General features: G+C 39.2%; 1 long non-coding RNA gene across 1 annotated transcript in view; it reads left to right on the top strand.

Moving 5' to 3' along the window:
• The window catches only part of LOC108534459 (uncharacterized), a 20,802-nt gene extending 1,509 nt beyond the window's left edge, over window positions 1-19,293 (top strand). Inside the window, exons 3-4 of the long non-coding RNA XR_001886983.1 lie at window positions 3,785-3,965; window positions 19,225-19,293. This is a non-coding gene — a long non-coding RNA (uncharacterized LOC108534459). The remainder of the gene's footprint in view (window positions 1-3,784; window positions 3,966-19,224) is intronic.
• Window positions 19,294-22,283: the final 2,990 nt, after the last annotated feature.

Genomic DNA, 22,283 nt, shown 5'->3' with positions numbered 1-22,283 from the left:
GTTGATATTAAAAGGCAGAAGATTACTATTTTTATAGAAACAATGTAGAAGCTAATATTTAAAGCAGGTTTACTCCACATACTGTGTTATAATTTAGATTTTCACTGAAACTCTCAAAATTAGAAGAGCTGACCTAGTAAGGCTTAAACCTCTAAAACCTGTGGTTTTAACCAGGCTTAATATACGTAGTTATAATAGTTTAAAAAAAAAAATTTTATCAAGTTCCTCAGGTGATTCTGATATAGTATTTTAAATAAAGCAAAAAGAAACGATCTGTTTATACATTAAATATTTTGTTCCCTGTTTATGTATTGAGATTGTGCTTATAAATGCATTCACACATATTGAAGTACGTAATTTGATTATCATGCCAGCCTGGAATCTTGCTTTTTGTTTGGTTTCTTGCAGGTAGGTCTGCTGGGTTCTTGGCACAGTACCTGGACAAAACATTGTTAAGGTGGAAATTTTCATTGTATTTATCACCTCAAACATTTGACCAGTTTATTTAGTTTTCTAGTGCTTTAGACAAACAACTATATGTGGGCTTGACTTAGTGTATAATAAATGTAAAGTCTGATCTCAAATAGTTGACATTTATGAAGTACTTAACATATGCCAATCTTTGTGACAATTGCCAGACATATCTTATTTAATGCTTACAACAGTACTGTGAGTTATGTTTGTTAAATCCCTGTTTTAATAGATGGAGAAACTGAGGCAAGGACGGATTAAGTTCCTTGCTTATGGTTACAAAACTAGAGCCATCTTCTTACCTACTTATTTTGTATGACACCCCTTTTCCTCCATATAACTGTACACTGGTAGAAGAGTGAATGACTATAGAAAACCGACCTGGACTCTATTCTACCTCTCCAGCTTTGTGAATTAGGGCAAGTCACGTGACCACTCTGAATTTCATTTTCCCCACCTATAATAAATGAAAACTTTCAACTGTTATGTTTTATTGAACCTTGAATCATCAAAAATCCTTAAGGTTGGGTGTGGTGCCTCATGCCTGTAATCCCACCACATTGGGAGGCCCAGATGGGAGGATTGCTTGAGGCCAGGAGTTTGAGACCAGCCTGGTCAGTCAGCATAGCAATATCTCATCTCTACTCAAAAAAAAAAAAAAAAAAATGGTGCCTTTACCGTTGAACCTGGGATTTTCTTCCAAGCCCCTTGTGTTCATTCTGTGTTTTGAAGTTTTGATGCACATATAGGCAGTGCCAACTCCATCTCCATTGCTGTCTAGTCTGATCCCATTGTAAGATGTGACTGATTTTAGAGATGTCAAAATGTAAAATAATGTGCATCTTGGAATTGATGAGCTCTTTTTCAACCCTAACTCTGTAACATCTGTGACTTTTAACATGTTATTGCAGGATTAAGTATTTTGAATGTAAATGATTCAAGATAAAACATAGATTTCATTTGATCACATCTGCAAAATAAATTTTTAAAAAATTTAGTCTTCATGATAATGGAAAAGTAGGAACCATGTTTGTCTTTATCACCTGTGAATCCCCCATACTGAGAACATGCTTGGCACATAGTGAGTGCTCAGTAAACATTTACTCAATGAAGTAAACAAGACTTCATTTCTTTTTACTTTGTTTGAGACAGAATCTCACTCTGTTGCTCAGGCTGGAGTGCAGTGACGTAATCTTGGCTTACTGCAACCTCTACCTCCAAGGCTCAAGGGATCCTCCCACTTCAGCCTCCCAAGTAGCTAGGACTACAGGCACACACCACCACACTGGTTAATTTTTTAATTTTTTTTGTAGAGACAGGGTCTTACCATTTTTCCCAGGCTGGTGTTGAACTTCTGGGCTCAAGCGATCTGCCTACCTCAGTCTCCCAAAGTTCTAGGATTACAGGCATGAGCCACAGTGCCCCGCCACGTCTTCATTTCACATTACAAATACAACATTAAAAAATTGTATTTGGCTTGAATTAGACATAAAATACACAGTCACGCATTGCTTAATGACAGAGATACATTCTGAGAAATGTGTTGAGCGATTTTGTTATTATGCATGTACTTACATAAATCTACATGGTACGGCCTACTACATACCTGTATGGTATGGCCTGTTGCTCCTAGGTTACAAACCTGTATAGCACATTACTGTACTGGATACCATAGACGGTTGTAACACAATGGTATTTGCATGTGTAAACATGTCTAGACATAGAAAGGGTACAGTAAAAATATTATAACTTTATGGGACCATCAGTGAAATGTCATGCAGCACATGACTGCAATAGTATTAATAGTGCAAAAATATGTTGCACTGAAATTTTTTACGTTCAAAAGTTCACTGTTACAAACCGTCTTTCTTTCCAAATATCTTTTCTTCTGCTCGTTATTGTTGGTTGTCATCAAGTATGGGGTGTATTTTGTTCGTTGAAGAGGTATAGTAAAAATTGAAGTGTTGGCATATAGACTTTCCAACAAGGAATCTAACTGATTTATTTTTAAACTGGCCAAAGTATAGGAACATTATTTAATTTTTAGCAATCTTCATTGTAAGAAAAGTTCAAAAAATGTTGATAGCTTATTTAATTTTTGTGAGTATTCTGGAGGTGATTAGGCATACTGTCTTTCCCAAATATTATTCCAAATAATGTTGAATATTTCTGAGTTATGAATAATAAACTACAATTGGAAGATGTATTGAAATTATGTCAATGGGCAGAAAAGTGTTCAAGTTTTGGGGTGGGCAAGTGTGAGAATAATGTAACAGGAGAAATTATTCCAACCATAATTATGGATGTCTGATAGTCTATACTTTCAGTTAGAACCAGGAAGGTGGCACAGGAATAATTATAGAGTTGTAGACTGTTTTCTGTAGATAATCAGCTGAGTATTGTGCTGTGGCCAGAAAAGCCAGTGTGTGACGTATCATCAGGAAGGGATTTGGGAAAATTAACAAAAAAAATTTTTACCCTCAAATACCACAGTGTTTTAACTAAACATGAGATACAGAAAATTATTTTATATTAATAATCCAGATGTTAAAAATCATTTCAATTGTTAAATGTGATTATGGCTATAATTTTACTTACATAATTCTGTAAAGAATATATGCCTGTATATTCAATTTTTAAAGACCAAATACAGGAGTAAAGTCATTTACATAATTACAAAAATTCCTGCCACTAAAATAAAACTCTGTACCACGTGATAGCACTTCATTACTGAGGGAACATTAACCATGAATATCTTGGAATTTTCACTATGAATTTCCTTTTCTCAGAGCCGTTTTTTACAGAAAACACAGTTTTTATTCTTTAGTTATGCTTGTGCAGTAATGAGGAAGGAATAGTATTCACTTCTGTTAGTACTTACTTCCTTGCACAGACTTTGTAATGTATACTTTACTGAGTTCCCCAAACCCAAAGAAGAATAAAGCCAAGGGCCTACAATAAATTATTTTATTAGTCCAAAAAAGTAATTCATTTTATGAAGTTTTCACAGAAGTTTATGCTTACTAATCAAGGACCTTCAAGTTTGAAGAACTGAAGGAGAAGTGATATCACTACATTTGGAGCAAATAGTTTCTTTCAGTAATTTTTTAAGTACCTAAGGATTGCTTTGTATTACCCTGAAAATTGTTTTCCTTTAAAATTTTTATTATTTCCACACCGTTTTTCTCCATCTTTCTGTTTTCCTGTAAATGAGTAACAGTAAACCCCCCACCCCAACAAAATGTGAATTCACCTAGGCTAAAATCGTAAGATATATTCACTTTGTTTTCCCTACTTTTTCTGCATCTTCAAGAATTTATATCAAATAAGGATGAATTTGAAAATTTGACATTTGGAGATAATCTGTGACTCAAAAGAATAAAACAGAAAGACATGGGACACTTGAAAGGAGGACCAGAAACAAAATTTTAAAACCCTCTCGTTACTTATCTACAGCAAAGATGAATTTATAAGCATCTCATTTAAACTCTAGGGTAAGTAAATTTTTAAAAAGTTTAAAAATTTTAACTTTTAAACAAGGAATACAAAGGGATTTTGCTAATTTAAGACATCATTGTTTTTCATTTAGTGTACTGGGTAAAGGATTTTCCAAGTTAACTAACAAATTTATTTTCCAAATCCTGAGTTTTTCCTTTTAGATGTCAGCCATGACTTCTCATCGGGAGTATTTAAAAGTGTTATCCTACCAGTTGGTGAAAAAATATCATACCTCCTTTCTAATCTTTATTGGAGAATCATTTTTCTTTTCTTTTTTCTTTCCTTTTCTTTTCTTCCCCTTCCCTTCCCTTCTCTTTTTTTTTGAGGCCTGATCTCACTCTTGCCCAGGCTGGAGTGCAGTGTTACAGTCTCTGCTCACTTTAACCTCCACCTCCCAGGTTCAAGCAATTCTCCTTCCTCAGCCTCCCGGGTAGTGGTGATTACAGGCAGCCGTCACCACGCCCAGCTAATTTTTGTATTTTTCTTCAGTAGAGACAGAGTTTCACAATGTTGACCAGGCTGGTCTCGAACTCCTGACTTCAAGGGATCCACCCCCCCCCCAAGCCTCCCAAAGTGCTGGGATTACAGGCATGAGCCACCACGCCCACCCAGAAAAAAATCATTCTTTATAGTCAAAGCTTAAATACTTCATGACCCATCTTCATAGGAGAGTATTCTTTTTATGCTCTGTTCCCTGATTTGGTGGCTGTGAGAACTCTTTTATAACATTTATGAAGTGTTTGCACAGCATTAAGAGATAGGCACGAAAAGATGACTACATCTTGCCTCAGCCCTGGAAGTACCTATGGGAGAGTGACATTTAAATATATTCATGTGGCCAGATGTCGTGGCTTATGCCTATAATCCTAGTACTTTGTGAGGCTGAGACAGGAGAATTGCCTGAGGCCAGGAGTTCAAGATCACTGTGGGCAACATAGGGATCCCATCACTACAAAAAATAAGAAAACATTAGCCAGGTATGGTGGTTTGCATAGTAGTCCTGGCTATTCAGGAGGCTGAGGTGGGAAGATCGCTTGAGCTTAGGAGGTCAGGGCTTCAGTGAGCTGTGATTATGCCACTGCATTCCAGCCTTGTGACAGAGTGAGACCTTGTCTCCAATCATTCAGTCAATAAAAAAATACATAAAGTATGCTCCATACTGTGGTGGACGTATGTGCGGGGGTAGAGAGAGGACACAAATGATCCTTCGAAAGGGCTTCAGAGATGCCGTGACACCCGGAATAGCCAGGCTTCTTTGAGAAGGCACTCTAAACAGTTTGATGGCTGTGTTTCTCAGCAGGAACAGTAACATTTTGGATAGGTCAGTTTGCTGTACTGTTGTTATACTCTCTTAAGCATTGCAACCAACCTTGGGTCTGTGGTCTTTTCCCACCAGCTAGCATCAGTTGGAGTTGGGAAGAGCAGTTGGCATCCTTCTTTAGCTGTGCTCATACAATATGACTTTATTATTTTCTGAGTTTCCTGTGCCTGCCATTCTCATTCATTTCCTTTCATTCACTGAAGACTTTGGCACCTGGCTTATAGTTACCCTCTTCTCTGCAAGTCCCACCTTTATGACGGTCACTTCAAATTCCATGTGGTTAACTAAACCAACATCGTGGTTCTCAACTGCTTGACCTCAAATTGTGACCTTTTACCTTTTCATGAAGCCACCCAGTCTCTGAATCTTATAATTATTTATGTCAGCAGCTACACGCTTAAAAACTTAAAAATCTCTTCTGCTCTCTGCCCATTTTCCAGCTTTTAGCTGAATGACTTCCAGTGCATCTGTACTTCAGCTTCAAGAACTCCAATGCTTTGGCTGTGCTGTTCTCTCTCCCAGTCAGCTTTTACTTTTTACTTCCCATCACTTCAACCATTACAGTCTTGCACCTTTTTCCCTGTTAGACCTACCCAGTAAAACACAACCCTAGGTCAGATATTATGGTAATAGTTAACACATACTGAGTGCTTATTGTATTCCAGTCTTCTAAGTTTACCTGTCTCCTTTAATATTCTCAATGGCGCTGTTATCTCCATTTTGTGCACGAGGAAAATAAAGCTCAATTTCTGTCTACTGTCAGTAGGATATAAACCATAGAAGTTTGCCCTTAGAAAATGTGCATTTAGGCCGGGCGCGGTGGCTCAAGCCTGTAATCCCAGCACTTTGGGAGGCCGAGACGGGCGGATCACGAGGTCAGGAGATCGATACCATCCTGGCTAACACAGTGAAACCCCATCTCTACTAAAAAATACAAAAAACTAGCCGGGCGAGGTGGCGGGCGCCTGTGGTCCCAGCTACTCGGGAGGCTGAGGCAGGAGAATGGCGTAAACCGGGAGGCGGAGCTTGCAGTGAGCTGAGATCCGGCCACTGCACTCCAGCCCGGGCGACAGAGCGAGACTCCGTCTCAAAAAAAAAAAAAGAAAATGTGCATTTAACCACTTATTTAGACTGTGTTTCAAAGCAGCTCTCTTCTCTGCTTCCACACTTGGACTGCTGTACTGTTTTCAAGACAGAGTAGGTTTTGCTAGGTGGAGAATGTTGAAAGCACTCATCTTAAACCTTGGCTCTGTAACTAACCCTTTTCGTAGGTCTCCAGCCAAGCCAGAAAACATGTAAGGAGGGAAGTAACAGTGATGAGGTATTTAATGTCACCAGCTGCTTCTGGGTGTCTGTAGCCAGAGGAAGAAAAAGAGCTAAAGAGAATAGGCATCAGTTTGGAGATTGAGTGTGATGTCACCTTTGCCTGATGACCTACTGAACATTAGAGACTGAACTGACTTAAAATTGGTAGAATAGGCATGAGAGAGTCCTCCATTTGTTTGTTTGTTGTTTTTAATTTTAGGTGAGTCTGAGTGATTATGTCATGTATATGTATGTCATGGCTGATGGGCTGAGGACCTCCATTGCCCTCTCCGAGGCTTGGCTCAGCTGGCCTGGAGAGATGTGCTGGGGATCATGCACCCTCTTGTTGCCTTCCATCTCTATCTGTTTTGAGAAAACCACTCTAACTAGTCTTTGCTCTGGATTTCTCTCTCTAGATGTCCTTCCTTTTGTTCTGGATTTGTTGATGCTGACATTGTCACTTGAAGTGACAGGGTAAAGCTTTTGAGAGCTGATTGCTTCAGTTATTAGGTCATCTGTGGGACTCTCTAAGTACCGTCATGCATCACTTGACTGTGGGAATATGTTCTGAGAAATGTGTCATTAGGTGAATTCACCATCATGTTTATTTACACATGCATAGCTGGTGTAGCCTACTACACACCTAGATTACATGTTATAGCGTGTTGCTCCTAAGCTACAACCCTGTGCAGCATGTTACTGTGCTAAATACTGGAGACAGTTGTAGCACAATGGTAAATATTTGCATTTCTAAATATATCTAAACATTGAAAGGGTACAGTAAAAATACGATATGAAAGTTGTTTTTGTTTTTTAGTACACCTATATAGTGCAGCTCCATTTTAATCTTATGGGACCAGCAGTGTATATACTGTTCATTGTTGACTGAAACATTGTTATGTAGTGCATGATGACTGTACTTAATTTAGGGATTTGCTTTGACAATGGTTTTTTTGGTTTGTTTGTTTGTTTTTGAGACAGAGTCTGGCTCTGTTGCCCTGGCTGGAGTGCAATGGCATGATCTTGGCTAATTGCAACCTCTGCCTCCCGTGTTCAAGCGATTCTCCTGCCTCAGCCTCCTGAGTAGCTGGGGCCACAGGCGTGCACCACCACACTGGGCTAATTTTTGTATTTTTGGTAGAGACGGGGTTTCACCACGCTGCCCAGGCTGGTCTCGAACTCCTGTTTTCAGGTGATCCGCCTGCCTCAGCCTCCCAAAGTGCTGGGATTACAGGCATTAGCCACTGTGCTGGCCTCAACAATGGTTTTCATTTCCCTGTACAAAAAAACTTTCCCATCACCATTCTTAGTGCCTTAAAGAGGCAAACTTTTATTTTCTAGATATTTAAAATAATACCAATAACCTCCTACCTTTAATTTCAGATTCACCATAATTTCTGCATGTGATACTCACATAAATGTATTTCCACCACAATTTTGAACCTGAATTTAAGTCACTTGACTTAATTCTCACTCACAAGAGATAAGGTAGCCTCTGGTGGCAGGGATTTTTCTTGGAAACCCCTTTCTGCTCAAAAGACTTCTTAGAGAAAAATCACACATTGGTGAAAACTAGTACTATGACATTTATGTTCATGACTTTGCCTGGCAATTCTTCTCTTTGCCATTCTCCACAGGAGCTGTTTTAAACTTCTGCTGACCTTAGACCCTTTCCTGTGTGCTCACTAGATCTCCTGCCCTTTCATTCTCAGCAGGTTATTTTACCTCCCATTTTCTCAGAGAAAATAGAAAACATAAGATGGAAACTTTAGCAAATTAGTGTGACCAAATCTTCGAACTTACTTCATCGATAACCCATTTTTTTTTCTTTTTTTCTTCTTCTTTTTTTTTTTGTCCTTTCCTCCTTGCACAGTGGAAAAGGTGATCCTCTTCCGGTCTGAGGCTCTGGATTTCTTCCCATTCATTCCTACTCTTGAGGATTTTTCTTGTTTTACTTAGCCATGGCTGCTTCCCACTTGCATTTAGCCTTTCTCACATCTTTTCTATCTTAGAAGTAAAAAATAAAACCATCCTACGCCAATTTGCCCTTCTCTCTTCTGTTTCGTACCTCTCTGTCACAGACAAGTGTTCATGAAAAAGTTGTCTCTACTCACTTTCTTTCCTTGAACTTACTATTTATTTTTCAACCAACTGCAATATTTTACCTCAACTGAAATCACCAGTTTTAAAGGTCACCAACTACCACTTCATTTCTAAATCCACTGGGTATTTCTCAGACCTTGTCTGACTTGACCTCTGCTCAACATGTGACAGTTTATCCACTTTCTTCTTGAAATCTTCTTTTCCTTGGACTTCACTGACACCAATGTTTCCTCGTGTTAGATAATTTACTTCTGTGGTCATTCCTTTGATTGTCTTTAGGGCTTTGCCTTCATTCATTCTCTCATCCTTTTGTTTGTGTATTTATAAAGCATTTATTACATGCCAGGCAGTATATTAAGTACTAGAGACTGAGAATCTGAAGCAATATTGGGACTATTTCTTCAGAAAAATACACTGCCAAACATACACTGAAAATGTGGCATACATTTTCAAGCCTCTCACACAGTGTTAAATAGACGCATATCACTGTGAATCTTGCTTCAGGGCCTCTAATTTATCTTCGCAGAAAGTTGTTTTTTGGGATGGAGTCTCGCTCTGTCACCCAGGCTGGAATGCAATGGCGCAGTCTTGGCTCACTGCAACCTCTGCCTCCCAGGCTTAAACAATTCTGCTGCCTCAGCCTCCCAAGTAGCTGGGATTACAGGCATGCGCCATCACGCCCAGCTAATTTTGTATTTTAGTAGAGACGGGGTTTCACCATGTTGTCCAGGCTGGTCTTGAACTCCTGACCTCAGGTAATCCACCCACCTCAGCCTCCCAAAGTGCTGGGATTACACATATGAGCCACTGTGCCCGGCCAGAACTTTTATAAAAATATTTTTTGAAACTGCCCCAAGAGGCTTAAATTTTTTTTAAAAGCCCATGGAAAGTGAAAATGAAAACAGTTTTTCCCAGAAAAAGATTTTGCTACCATTGGAAATTTTCTTCAAGGCATTAAGAATAAACAAGTTCTTTAAACCTAACATTTGTGAACAATCTACTTTTCCCCTTCTCCCTCCAACCCCTACTCCCATATGCTTTGGTTGGTGTCATAAGAATACAATTCAGGAAAGAGACTTAACCCATCCATGAAAAGGAGAAAATGGAATGATAAGAGCTGATAGCTATACTTGAGAGTAGATTGAATAGGGTTCTAGCATCTACCAGGGTTCAAATGACGGGTGGGATACCAACTTCAGAGAAGGGGCGCAGATGAGAGGTTGAGTAATTCCTCATTTGATGAAGTTATTTTTAGTGTCAAGAGAAGGAAATGGTCCTGGTGTTGATATCTTGTGGTTACAAGTAATAGAGTATCTGCATTCTGGGCACTATCCCTTTATGCTGTCTATGCTTTACAACCGTCTTCCAAAATGGGTGGGTGCTAAGAAGATCCAGCCCCATCTTCCTCATGTAACAGATATTTTAAAAAAGAATCTTCTAGCCAAAGATTTGTTATTGGGGTTCTTTCGATCACTAGAAACAACTAGGGAAAAAAGATGGTGAAATTCATGTTGCTTTGGGGGCTATTTTGTAGGAGATAAAACATTTGCCAATGTTTTCACCCAGTGAATACATACTGAGCATCTACTCCAACAGAGGGCTTGTAAATGGTGAGTAAAAGCAGGTAAAACCCTTGCCCATAAAGCTGATGGTTTAGTGTTATAGATCATCAGTAGCCAGATAATCACAAATACAAAAATGCAAATGTAACAGGTGTTAGGAAAAAGCACAAGTTTCTATAGATCACCAGTAACCAGATAATCACAAATATAAAAATGCAAATATAAAAAGTCTATAACAAGAGAATTTGACTTTCTTAGATTTGGGAAGTCTCCCTAAAGTGATGCTCAAGCGGTAATCTGAAGACATGAGTAAATGTTAACAAATGAAGAGGGAAGGAATGTGTGCCCCTGATAAAAGGGCTAATATATGCAAAGGACCTGTGATAGGAAAGAACATTCAAATATAGGTACTAGAAGAAAGGCCGGTGGTCAGAGGGGAGAGGAGGAGGAGGAGATGACACTTGTGACCAGATTCGAATTTTGAGAAGATCTCCTTGGCTGCAATTGGAGCAAGAATTAGAGTGGGGCAGAGTAGGTATAAGACCAGTCAGTCATCCAAGCATGAGATAATGGTAACTAGGACCCAGGTAGTGGGGATGGAAATTTAAGACATTGATCGTATTTAATATTTGGTCATTGGTTTTTAATATGAGTATTAGATTAGACTGTATATAATTGTTTGCTAGTATTTTAGCGGAAACAATTTGACTATTTCTTTTGATATTGAAATAAGAATTACTAGTTTAAAAAAGTGTGTGTGTATGTGTATGTATAGAAGTACATATTTTTATACCTTTTGAAAATTACTATATGTATTTATTACCCATTCAAAACATTCTTAGTTCTAAAGCCTTTTTAAATATTAATTCAGGGATTCTCATTGAATTGGTTGAGAGTAGAGACAAATGTTAAGCAAATAAATCAATTCATAATTTCCAAGTAGAATTTTACCAAGCCATAGGTCTAATTGGTCACTGCAGCAAAGTTTCTTTTTTTTATTTGGGAAGAGTCTAAATATATTCTTCCCATATACTGAAGGACAAGGGGCAGTCAGTCCACTCCCCTCTACACAATCTTCAAAAGTGCGTAGAGAAGGATTCTGTTGTACAATAAGAACCAGAAACTAAAAAACATGGTGTGTCGAAGTCTCAACCCCCATTCTGCTGTCATGAAGGTTTAGAGGAAAGGGGTTGACTTAAGAGAGGCGGGGCAGGCCTCCAACTCTCTGGGTTAAGGAAAAGTGTTGTAGGTTGAGGTTGCTGTGAAAGAGACTATGAGTCAGTGATTTGGCTATAGGTGGCTTAATGGGGATGATTCTTGAGTGTAATGTGAATGAGGGAGTAAAGAAAGCAGAATTAAGCAAAAGAAGGAGTTAGTTGAGCTGTGATGCAGTCACAACAAAGATGTCAGGAGATCCTGTAAGGGCACTCCGGAGCTGGGATGGCCCTTCAGAGTTGTTGCAAGTTGGGGCAAGGGCACAAAAGTATACATACTTTTTTAAAGAGTCATGGAAGACTGTACACTGACGCACAAGCCAGTCCCTCCTTGAAGCCTATTACATCCATCGAATATGAATAACTAAGCCTTACTTTTGAGAAAATTGAGTCTTGGACCGTTGAGAATCAATCCTCAAACTAAAAGGTACCTCTGTGATTTTAAAAGCAATTTTTATAACCAGGGTTGAGATTATTTAGCTTGTTTAGATGGGCTAATGGAACAGTCTTTTGTTAGTATTCGACATGATTCCCTTACTGACATTCATTTTATAACCGTACCCAGCTCATTCAAATGCAGATTTAGATGTGACACTTAAAGACCTGTAAAATTGCAGGAAGAGGGTGTTTGTCTTTCTAAGTGCGTTTTCTGTAATAGTGAAGGTTTACTGAGTTTCTCACTTGAGTGCCACCAGCATGCTTTGAGTAACGAGAATACTTACTATCTCTATACATATGGCTGGATTTCTAAGATGCGCAGTTTCTTCATATTAATTGGTTTAGGACATTCATAAATTACAGCACCCACGTGGGTAGGTATAATTAGCTTAAATCTTATTTTTTGCTTTAAAAATCATAGTTCAGTAGCATTCACAACCTTAAGAGCACTAGCAGCTGTAGGAGCAGGAGCCACTAATATAACACATCTCCTCAAAAGACATGGGAAGTATAAACATCTTAACCTTAAGTAAAGAGGGGTGTCTGTGTATGTGTGTGTGTCTGCGTGTGTCTGTATTTACGCATGTGTGTAAAAAAATCTGAGAATATTCAGAAATCCAAAAGATAGCATTTTGAGGAGGGCACAATGAAATGTACACATACCTGGCCATATTGGAGAAGAATACAGAACATGATATAAAGATGTCTGTATCAGTTATAATGCTTTTGGCAGCAAGTAACAAATCCAGACTCCAAGAAGATTAAATAGTAAAATTAACTCATTGATGACAGGAACTCCAGCTATAGGGTAGGCTTTGAGGCGTGATTGCCTTTATTCACTGGCACAGTAATGTCATCAAGGGCACAGGTTCTTTGCAACTCTCCGTCATATTTTATGTTACAATTGGTGGGTGAAAGTATGTAATTCTGACTTCAACATCAAACCGTTGCAAGACAGCTGCAGCAGTTCCAGGCATCACATCCAGAGTTGGCAACATTTGCTCACAGTATTAGAAAACTTCTAGAATCCTCCCAGCGGAGTTCCCCAGTGTGTCCTTTTGGCCAGATTCTAAACATGTGCCCATTTCCTTTTTTGTTTTTAGAGACAAGGTCTTGCTCAGTTGCCCACGCTAGAGTGCAGTGGCATGATTATAGCTCACTGTGATCTCAAACTCCTGGGCCCAAGCGGGTAGCTGGGAATACTGGCATGAGCCACCGTGCCCGGCTAATTAAAAAAGAAAATTTTGCATGTAGAGACAAGGTCTTGCTATGTTTACCAGACTGGTCTTGAACTGCTTTCCTCAACTGATACTCCCAACTTGGCTTCCCAAAACACTGGGATTACAGGCATGAGCTAACGCACCTGGCCTCATGTGCCAGTTTCTGAACCAAGCACTGGCAAAGAAAATGAGTAACTATTAGCCTTCTAAGTCATCTCCCTGTAATTGAGGGCAGGTTCAGCTTGCAATGTTGATGTGGCGGGAAAGGGGACGTGACAAATCAAGCTTCTGTTTGAAGGTGAAAAGGAGAAATGGATGCTAGGGTAGGCAAGCTGAATCTTCTGTAGTACCTCTATTGTCTTCAAAGCTCTTTGATTAGAACGGTGCACACCAAAAGTAGGGGGATGATTAATGAGAAAGCTGCTTCATATTCTACCAGTGGACCACAGAGTTAGAAAGAAAGCTACTGACCTAATAGGCTCATTAAGAAGTAATTCTTTTGTCAGATAGCATTTAACAATATATTTGACAAAGAAGGTTAAAGGAGCGTGGATTGGCTACTAAAAGAAGAAACTAGAGCTGTTTTGGAGTTGATGAAAGTTCACTTCATCTCTATAGCAATGGTTCTTAAAATATGGACCTCGCAAAATCTGAATCAGAATTTCCTAGGGTAACTATTAAAAATGCAGATTCATAGGCCCTGCCCCATACTTACCTTATGAAGTTGGGGTAGGGTGTTAGGAATCTGCATTAATTAGCTCTTTGATTAACGCACACTGGCATTTAAGATTCACTGTTCTGTAGACTCGTATCATGTATAACAATAATGAATTCTTTCCTCGGTGCTACAAATAAACCATTCATGCTGGATTGGTCAAACAAAATCAATTTGTAACATATTTGAAGACTAGTGCCATGAGCTAAAGGCTCACTCTAAACAAGGAGCCCAGATCCTGAAATAAACTTACATACTGTACCACTGAAAGATTCTAGCAATGGCTTTCTTTAACACCCCTCCCCCAAATTTCCCTGCATTTTAATTCTCCAGATAGCTGACTGTCTCTGTCATTCAAACTAGCATTTTACCTCATCCAAATAATATATTCTTTATGTATATAGGTTAGCATGAATGAAATCTCTACTACTTAGCTAATGAGGGGGCTGTGAGATCTTACTTTTTAGATGAACTTTCCAGAGTCACCTTTACATTTAATGTTCTTATTGTTGCCCTATTTATTCCTTAAAAAAAAATCCAAACTTAGTGACCAAACAGTTTTAGGGTATTTGTAAACAGAAGTGTTAGAGGAACTGTTAGTTTCTCTTGTTTCCACAGAGGGTAGGAGTTTCTACTCCAGTCCGTAGGGAGAAAGAGGAGTGAGGAACACTTTCAGCCACTCCCCCTCCTCAGGGTAGGAGGGAGACTTTATATGATCTGTGAGTTGAGGATAAGGAAATGGGCATGTTTGGCTTCTCTTCCCTTCTGATCACATTGGCAGCAGGGGCATGTCTGGTTCACTCATACATGCAGGAAGTTTATCACAGCCTATTCTGGTAGGGAAGGCCTGCAGTTGTCCTGCCCTGCCTGTGTCTGGTTGAGAATACTGAATTCTGTGGTAAAGTATCTATTACGTCACGCACTGAGATAACACATCTAAGGCATGTCCTTTGAGGTAGGTTTTATTAGTTCTAAAGCTGATACTTTGGTCTTCATCTGCCTTATTCTCATTTTTATCTGTGCATTGATTCTGACTTTTCTCCCTTTTTGGAGAGAAGAAAAGGGTGACATTTATCAGCCCCCTGGAACCTAGAGTAGAATCATGATCGAATTTCCCTGTCTCCAGGAGTACACATGTGAGGTGAGGGAGCACGATAGGGAATAAGGCTGAAGGAAGATGATATGACTCTGGCTTCTCCTTAGAAACTGTGCTTTACTCAAGCTTTTGAGCTTGAGAGTACCTTTTGTCAGGGACTGCAAATGTTATCTGTCTTTATCTTGTCTTATAATTAGTGGGAGAAAGTTCATAATTATGATTTTATGAGTATGAATCCATTTGTTAACAAAAGTAAACGTCCCAATTGTGTATGATATTTTTGAAAGTCTCCAAAGATCTTATTTAGTATGGGCTAGGGAAGGTTGTACCCATCTAGTGGAATTCTTTTTCCATTCTCCACTTTATTACTCACATTGCCCTGTCTGTGCCAGAGTCATCCTGAGGCTCCCTGCAGACATCGTCATGAGAAGTCATGGTAGACACAGCATCCATATTGCCTACCCTGTATGTATGTATTCCATCTTTCTTGTTATTGAAACCTCAATTTTGCTTGGGATAACAATTGCCAGCCTCAGTCTGTGAGTCATGATTCATATGTGTCAGTCATGACCATCTTATTTCATTTTGCAAGACCCTCATTGGCCTTCTTGTAGATGTGGATGGTTATGTGACCCAGTTCTGGTGGATGAGTCATAAGAGGAAATCTGCCAGAGGCTTCTGGGAAGATTTTGCTTTTCTGATAACAGTGACAGATGTTTCTTAGCTCTTCTTGTCTTGAACACGGACATACTATCTTGGCTGCACCATCTTACGTCATTCTTATGACGGAAAAAATAGACTATTCACAAAGTCTACAAAGAACACTGAGACACTGGGTGCCCAGCCATGTAAGTTTAACACTACCCCACACAGTGTTCACATTCCCATAGATAAGTAGGGCTACTATTGAATATTACACAAAATAATCTTTTTTCCCAGGATCAAAATTAGGTACATGATCCCAGAACCAAGTGTGCAGCTTACATTTAACCAATGGCTAACACATTGCCTGATGCATAACAGGCAATACTAGACCAGTATTTGTTGGATGAGGGAAAAGTGAATCACTGGAAAGACGTATAGGTGAATGAAGTGACTAATGAGCCCGAATACCACTTATCATGAATTTCTAATATGATGTAGTTTGGTTTCGTTCACAACTGAGTACAAACAAAATAGTATTGTACTCAGCAATAAAAACAACATGGATGAACCTTAAAAACAGCATGCCAAATGAAAGAAGCCACACTCAAAAGAGAACATCGTGTATAATTCCATTTGTTTGAAACTGTAGGAAAGGCAGACTTATTTCACGTTGATAAATCCTCATCTCATGGGTGTTTCTCTCAGTGGTTGCCAGGGCCAGGGGCTTGGATACAGGGAGATTGGAGTGGGAGGGGCACAAAGAATCCTTTTAGGGTAGTGGAAATGTTCTGTATCTTGGTTGTGGTGGTGGTTGCATAGGTGTCAAAAGTTACTGAGTATGTACATTTTATTGTGTGTAAATTATACCTCAATAAATTTGAATTTTCAAAAGAAAGCTCACTTCTTCAGGATCAATAGTAGGGAGGGGCACTGATGCTGAGTGTCACTGGTAATTCATGCAGCCATGAGAGATCCTCATAGAACAGGACGACAGAGGGGAAAAGGTTATCTGCCAGACAGATTTTTCTGAGTCTACAAGGAAGTGGCCTTAGACCAGGTCATTTTTGTAGGTTCCTTGCATCTTTATAGGCTCCTTTGTAGGCTTCTCTCTGCTTGAGCCAGGGAAGGCCCAAATTTTGTTGTATATTAAGAGTTAGAAGGTTCTCGTGGAATGAGGTCTTTAATACTTGAACCTCTGGATTTTTTCAAAACTGAAAAAAAAAATATCTGCACAAATATCTACTAAGGCTTTTATCTAGAACCTGCTCTAAGATATAATGAAGTCAGTCTACCTTTTGATCTAAGAAGCTTTTTTCCCTAAAAAATATATTTTCTCAGTTGTAAAAGTAATCCTTAATTACTGTAAGAAAAGTTAGAAAACACAAATTTGCGAAGGCAAAAATAAAATCCATTTTCACTACCCAGCAATAACTATGATGACCCTTTGACAGACATCCTTTCAGATTATCAAATTAAATTAGTTGTCTTTGAATCAGTTAAACATACACATTAGGTTACCAGGAAGTGAGTTGTGAATAAGGGAGGGCTATCAGCCTCTCTGTAATCAAAGACTACTTTCACTTAGCACCTTACTAGAAGGAATATCTGTAAAATGTAAGTCTTACTAAATCTACCAGTTGCTAATACGGTAGCACATAACCAAACAATCATTTTAGTATGTATTTCTCAGTGCTATTTCTTGGAGAGTATGGTTTCTAGGATTCTAGACTTAACTTTTATTTTTCCATTCTTTGGTATGAGACCCACAGAGGCCATAGTCCTTGAAAGACATGAGCAGTGTTTCCCTCAGGTATGTGAAGGAAGAGAGATGTGAAATTGGAGGATATGGTCCGCTTATCTCAGGCTCTGACAGGCCCCCTCCCTTGTGTCTAAAACCCATGAAGTACCTCTGCCAAAAGAAAAGACACAAAACCTTTGCTGAGCCATTTTATTGCCTTCTCTGTGTTGGGAGCAGGGCTAGTGGTGGTGGCTGAGTGTGAAAACTCCTGGGACAGTCATCTTTGTATTTCCACTAGTGCCCACCACAGTGCCTGAAATGCAGTAGTTTAGTCGTGTATTGAATGAAAGTATTAACGATAGTGTTAATAATCAAGGTCAAAGAGAACTCAGGTCATATAAGGACATATGTTGATACCAGGTCACTTCTGATGACTCTTAACTGTGTGAAAGACCCAGACCTTAGCCATGGCTGTTACCCTTCTGGGACAGGTCCCTAGCCTGGTAACCCAGTATGGATGTAACCCAATATGGAATGGAGGTTGGTATAGGAATAATCTGCAGAGCATTACAAGATGGCTGCATTCTGTAGGCCCATGCCATCCAGTCCTGCACTTCTGTAATGGGGTGGCTTTCCATGGCAAAAGTTTGTCACCCTTTATCTTGGGAACCTTTTAGAGAAGGACATGCATGTATATGGAGCATAGTTTTTCAAGTAGGCCTCAAGACTTTCTCCATCAGAATCACCTGTAGTGTCTTTTAAAAATGTAGGTTCTTGATTCTTATTCAAGATTTACTGAATTGGAATATTTTAGTCCTGAGATGCAGATGATTCTTGTGTACCCCATTTGAGAACCCAGGACTAAGTAAGTTCAAGCTTTTTGGACTCTGACCTAGAGTTAGAAATAAGTTTAGTAAAAACAATATTTGTACTTACTAGAGCAGTGTAATCTTACAGTTTCTATTTGTTGTTTTGTTGTTGTTGTGGTGGTGGTTTTCTGTTTAATTTGCTGGCTGCGACCCAGTAATTTCTTTCCCTTTTTTTTTTTTTTTTTTTTTGAGACAGAGTCTCGCTCTGTCACCCAGGCTGGAGCGCAGTGGCGCAGTCTTGGCTCACTGCAACCTCTACCTCCTGAGTTCACGCCATTCTCCTGCCTCAGCCTCCTGAGTAGCTGGGACTACAGGTGCCTGCCACCATGCCTGGCTAATTTTTTGTATTTTTAGTAGAGACAGGGTTTCACCTTGTTAGCCAGGATGATCTCAATCTCTTGACCTCGTGATCTGTCCGCCTCGGCCTCCCAAAGTGCTGGGATTACAGGCATGAGCCACCGCGCCCGGTCGCGACCCAGTAATTTCATTTTATGACTTACAAATGCTGAATTAGGGAATTGGATTACATGACTTTTAATATGTTTCAACATTAAGATTCCAGAACAACTGGGAAGAATTGCATTGCGTAAAGAAAATAAACAGTTTTATCTTTTTTTCCTCTTCAGATTCTAGCCAATATAAAGATGGTCAAAATTCATAGAAGCACAGATGACATTTCTGGGCTTTACTCTTTTCTTTGCCACTAAAGCTGTCTGACTTTGAATAGTCAAAATCTTTCAACTTCAGTTTTTATTGCCTATAACATGGAGCTAACACTTTCCCTAAAAGTGTTTCCTTAAAAGCATACACTAACGTAAGTTTATTTTTTTTTACACTAATTATACTTGGAAACTTAAATTTATACATTAAGGCACGTATCTTGCAGCACCTGGTGCTGGCCTTAACCTTCACTCTCCCTGAGCCCTGGTGGATGGCCATTAGAGGAAAAGGTACCATAGAAATCATGTGAATGTTTAAGCAAATGTTCGGTTCTGGCTCTTACATTGTATCTTGGTTGCTTTCATGTAGGAGAAAATGGAACACTCTTTGGAGAAGAATCCCGTTCTAAGAATCTGGTTTTAAGACCTTATAATCAAAACACCCTTACTCTGATAAAGAGGATAGGCACTCCAAACCCTGGGAATGAGTCTTCCAATGTTTTCTGAGTCTTTTGATACCCAGCACAGTCATTGCAGGCACTGCTCTCCCAGTGCCAGCTAGTCAGGCTCTTACTTGAATCCTGGAAAGCAGCAGCTCTTGCCTAGCATCACCCTTGAAAAGTCCCTACCACAGTTCACACACAGACCTACCCCATCCGCTGTCTCATAGAGGATAACCAGCCACTTAATGTTCTCTGACGAAAAGTCATCTGGCTGGGTGTGGTGGCTCATGCCTGTAATTTGAGCACTTTGGGAAGCTAAGGCAGGTGGATCACTTGAAGTCAAGAGTTCAAGACCAGCTTGGCCAATATGGTGAAACCCTGTCTCTACTAAAAATATAAAAATTAGCTGGGCGTGGTGGTGCACACCTGTAGTCCCAGCTACTCGGGAGGCTGAGGCAGAAGAATCACTTGAACCCACGAGGCAGAGGTTGCAGTGAACCAAGATTGCGCCACTGCACTCCATCCTGGGTGACAGAGCAAGACTCCATCTCAAAAAGAAAAGTGATCAACAGTTACATCCCTAGTCCCTCTCCTATCCTCATACTCAATAAACAAATCTTTAATCCTCACTTGGATTTTCATTCCCACATAGCTTGCAAAGAGAAAGTTCCCACTGTGGATTACTAAATATACTTCCAGATACTAATTAGGTTTATCTCCTAAAAGTGCAGCATCACCTTATCTTTTCTCAGGCTCCAATCAAAAATGTTCAGCAGTGTTTGCCTGCAGTGTATATCTAAAGTTAGGCACTAAAAGTGTGCATACAAGCATGTGTGTATGTGCACACATATTCAATATATTATTTTTATAACTTTCAGTATGCCTAAAATGTACTCTTCTAACATGTCTCCTGTGACATTACCGTTAGTCTTGTACAGGATTAAATTGTCAGCTGTCATACCATTATGTTACTTAATTTTGTATGGAGTGGCTAATGAATTGAGAAAATGAAATAAGAGCTATACATTTTGAAAAGAAGACAAAATTATGTTGCTATTGATCTGACTGTGTACCTGAAAAAGCTAAAGAAATCAACTGAATTTTATTAAAAACAAGGATTCAATAAATTCTGGATGATTATATAAAGTTTAAAATGTTATTCTAAAGTTAAAATGTTTAATGAATAGCTCTTTTTATTCTAACTAATATTGACTCATCTACATGTTTAAATATAAGCGTGTATTCATGTATTGTTAGTATACTTAAAAACACCTTGAAAATAAAATATGGTTCTAAAACATAATCATCTTTTATATATGCAAACAATAACCAGATAAAATACAGTGGAAAACAAATTTCATTAACAGTTGTGGTTTTTTTTTTCTTTTTTTGAGATGGAGTCTCGCTCTGTCACCCAGGCTGGAGTGCAGTGGCACGATCTCAGCTCCCTGCAACCTCCACCTCCCGGGTTCGAGTGATTCTCCTGCCTTGAGTAGCTGGGATCACAGGCGCATGCCACTACGTCCAGCTAGTTTTTGTATTAGTAGAGACGGGGTTTCACCATGTTCGTCAGGCTGGTCTCGAACTCCTGACCTCGTGATCCATCCGCCTCACCCTCCCAATGTGCTGGGATTACAGGGGTGAGCCACCGCGCCTGGCCAGTAATTATTTTTAAAGGGTAAGATACCCAGAAGTAAACTTTAAGAAATGTGTAAGATCTATATGAAGAAAACGTAAAGGTTGTACTGAGGGTCCTTCAAGAAGATTTCAATACACAGAGATATATCTTGTCACACTCCTGCACTCCAGCCTAGGCGACAGAGTGAGGGGAGAGACTGTCTCAAGAAAAAAAGAAAAAGGAAGATATATTTTGATAGGAACGTGTCCTCCCAACAATACAAGCAAGGATAAAAAAGGGTTAACTGGTAAAAATGTTTGTAACGGGTAAAATAGCTAACTGGCTAATTTCTGACTGTTTGGAATGCTTTTTAAAACCAAGAACTAACAACCAAAGAAAATTGGTAAAGGAATGAACAGCTAGTTCATTGAGTAAGTATAAGTAGTTAGTACACTCATGCAAAAATGGTCATCTGTACTGAGAATTTAAGAAATGCTAGTAAAAACAAAATGAGATTTTTTACCTGATAGATATATTTACAAAGATGAAATTGTTTGATAATAATGTCTATTGTTGCAGAAGTGTGGTAAAAATATATGTTTATTAGAGCATATTTAAATCATTTCAAAGCTTTAGAAAATGATTTAAATATATTCTATTCATATAATTTATATGGGCAACCCTTCCAAAATATTCTTTGGTTATATTTAATTTCATGAAAAAATATTGTTGCTGATATATTGTGAAGTACAAAAAATATACAAAATTACATATTTAATATGCAGTCCATGTAGAAATAATATATGTGTGTACAGGAAAGATCTTCAAAGCAAATTATTGTTATGCCCCCTTTTCTTTTGTTTTTTTTGGGAGAGGGTCTCACTCTGTAGCCCAGGCTGGAGTGCAGTGGTGCAATTTCAGCTCAATGCAACCTCTGCCTCCCAAGCTCAAGCGATCCTGCCACCTCAGCCTCTCGATCCCGAATAGCTGAGACTATAGGTACGTGCCACCATTCCTGGCTAATTTTTTTTTCCCTTTTTTTTTTTTTTTTTTTTGGTATTTTGGTAGAGGCGAAGTTTCTCCATGTTGGTCAGGCTGATCTTGAACTCCTGAGCTCAAGTGATCCATCTGCCTTGGCCTCCCAAAGTGCCGGGATTACAGGCATGAGCCACCATGCCTGGCCAGTTATGCCCTTTTGCTTTATATTTTTCATTTACCAAATTTTCTTTTTTCTTTTTTTTTTAGACGGAGTCTTGCTTGGGCCCAAGCTGGAGTACAGTGGCACGATCTCGGCTGACTGCAACCTCCACCTCCCTGGTTCAAGCAATTCCCCTGCCTCAGCCTCCTGAGTATCTGGGATTACAGGTG

Source organism: Rhinopithecus bieti, unplaced genomic scaffold (assembly GCF_001698545.2).
Source record: "Rhinopithecus bieti isolate Rb0 unplaced genomic scaffold, ASM169854v2 scaffold_425, whole genome shotgun sequence".
Lineage (NCBI taxonomy): Eukaryota > Metazoa > Chordata > Mammalia > Primates > Cercopithecidae > Rhinopithecus > Rhinopithecus bieti.
Note: the sequence above shows the minus strand (reverse complement) of the source record. Positions and strands in the feature narration are given on the sequence as shown.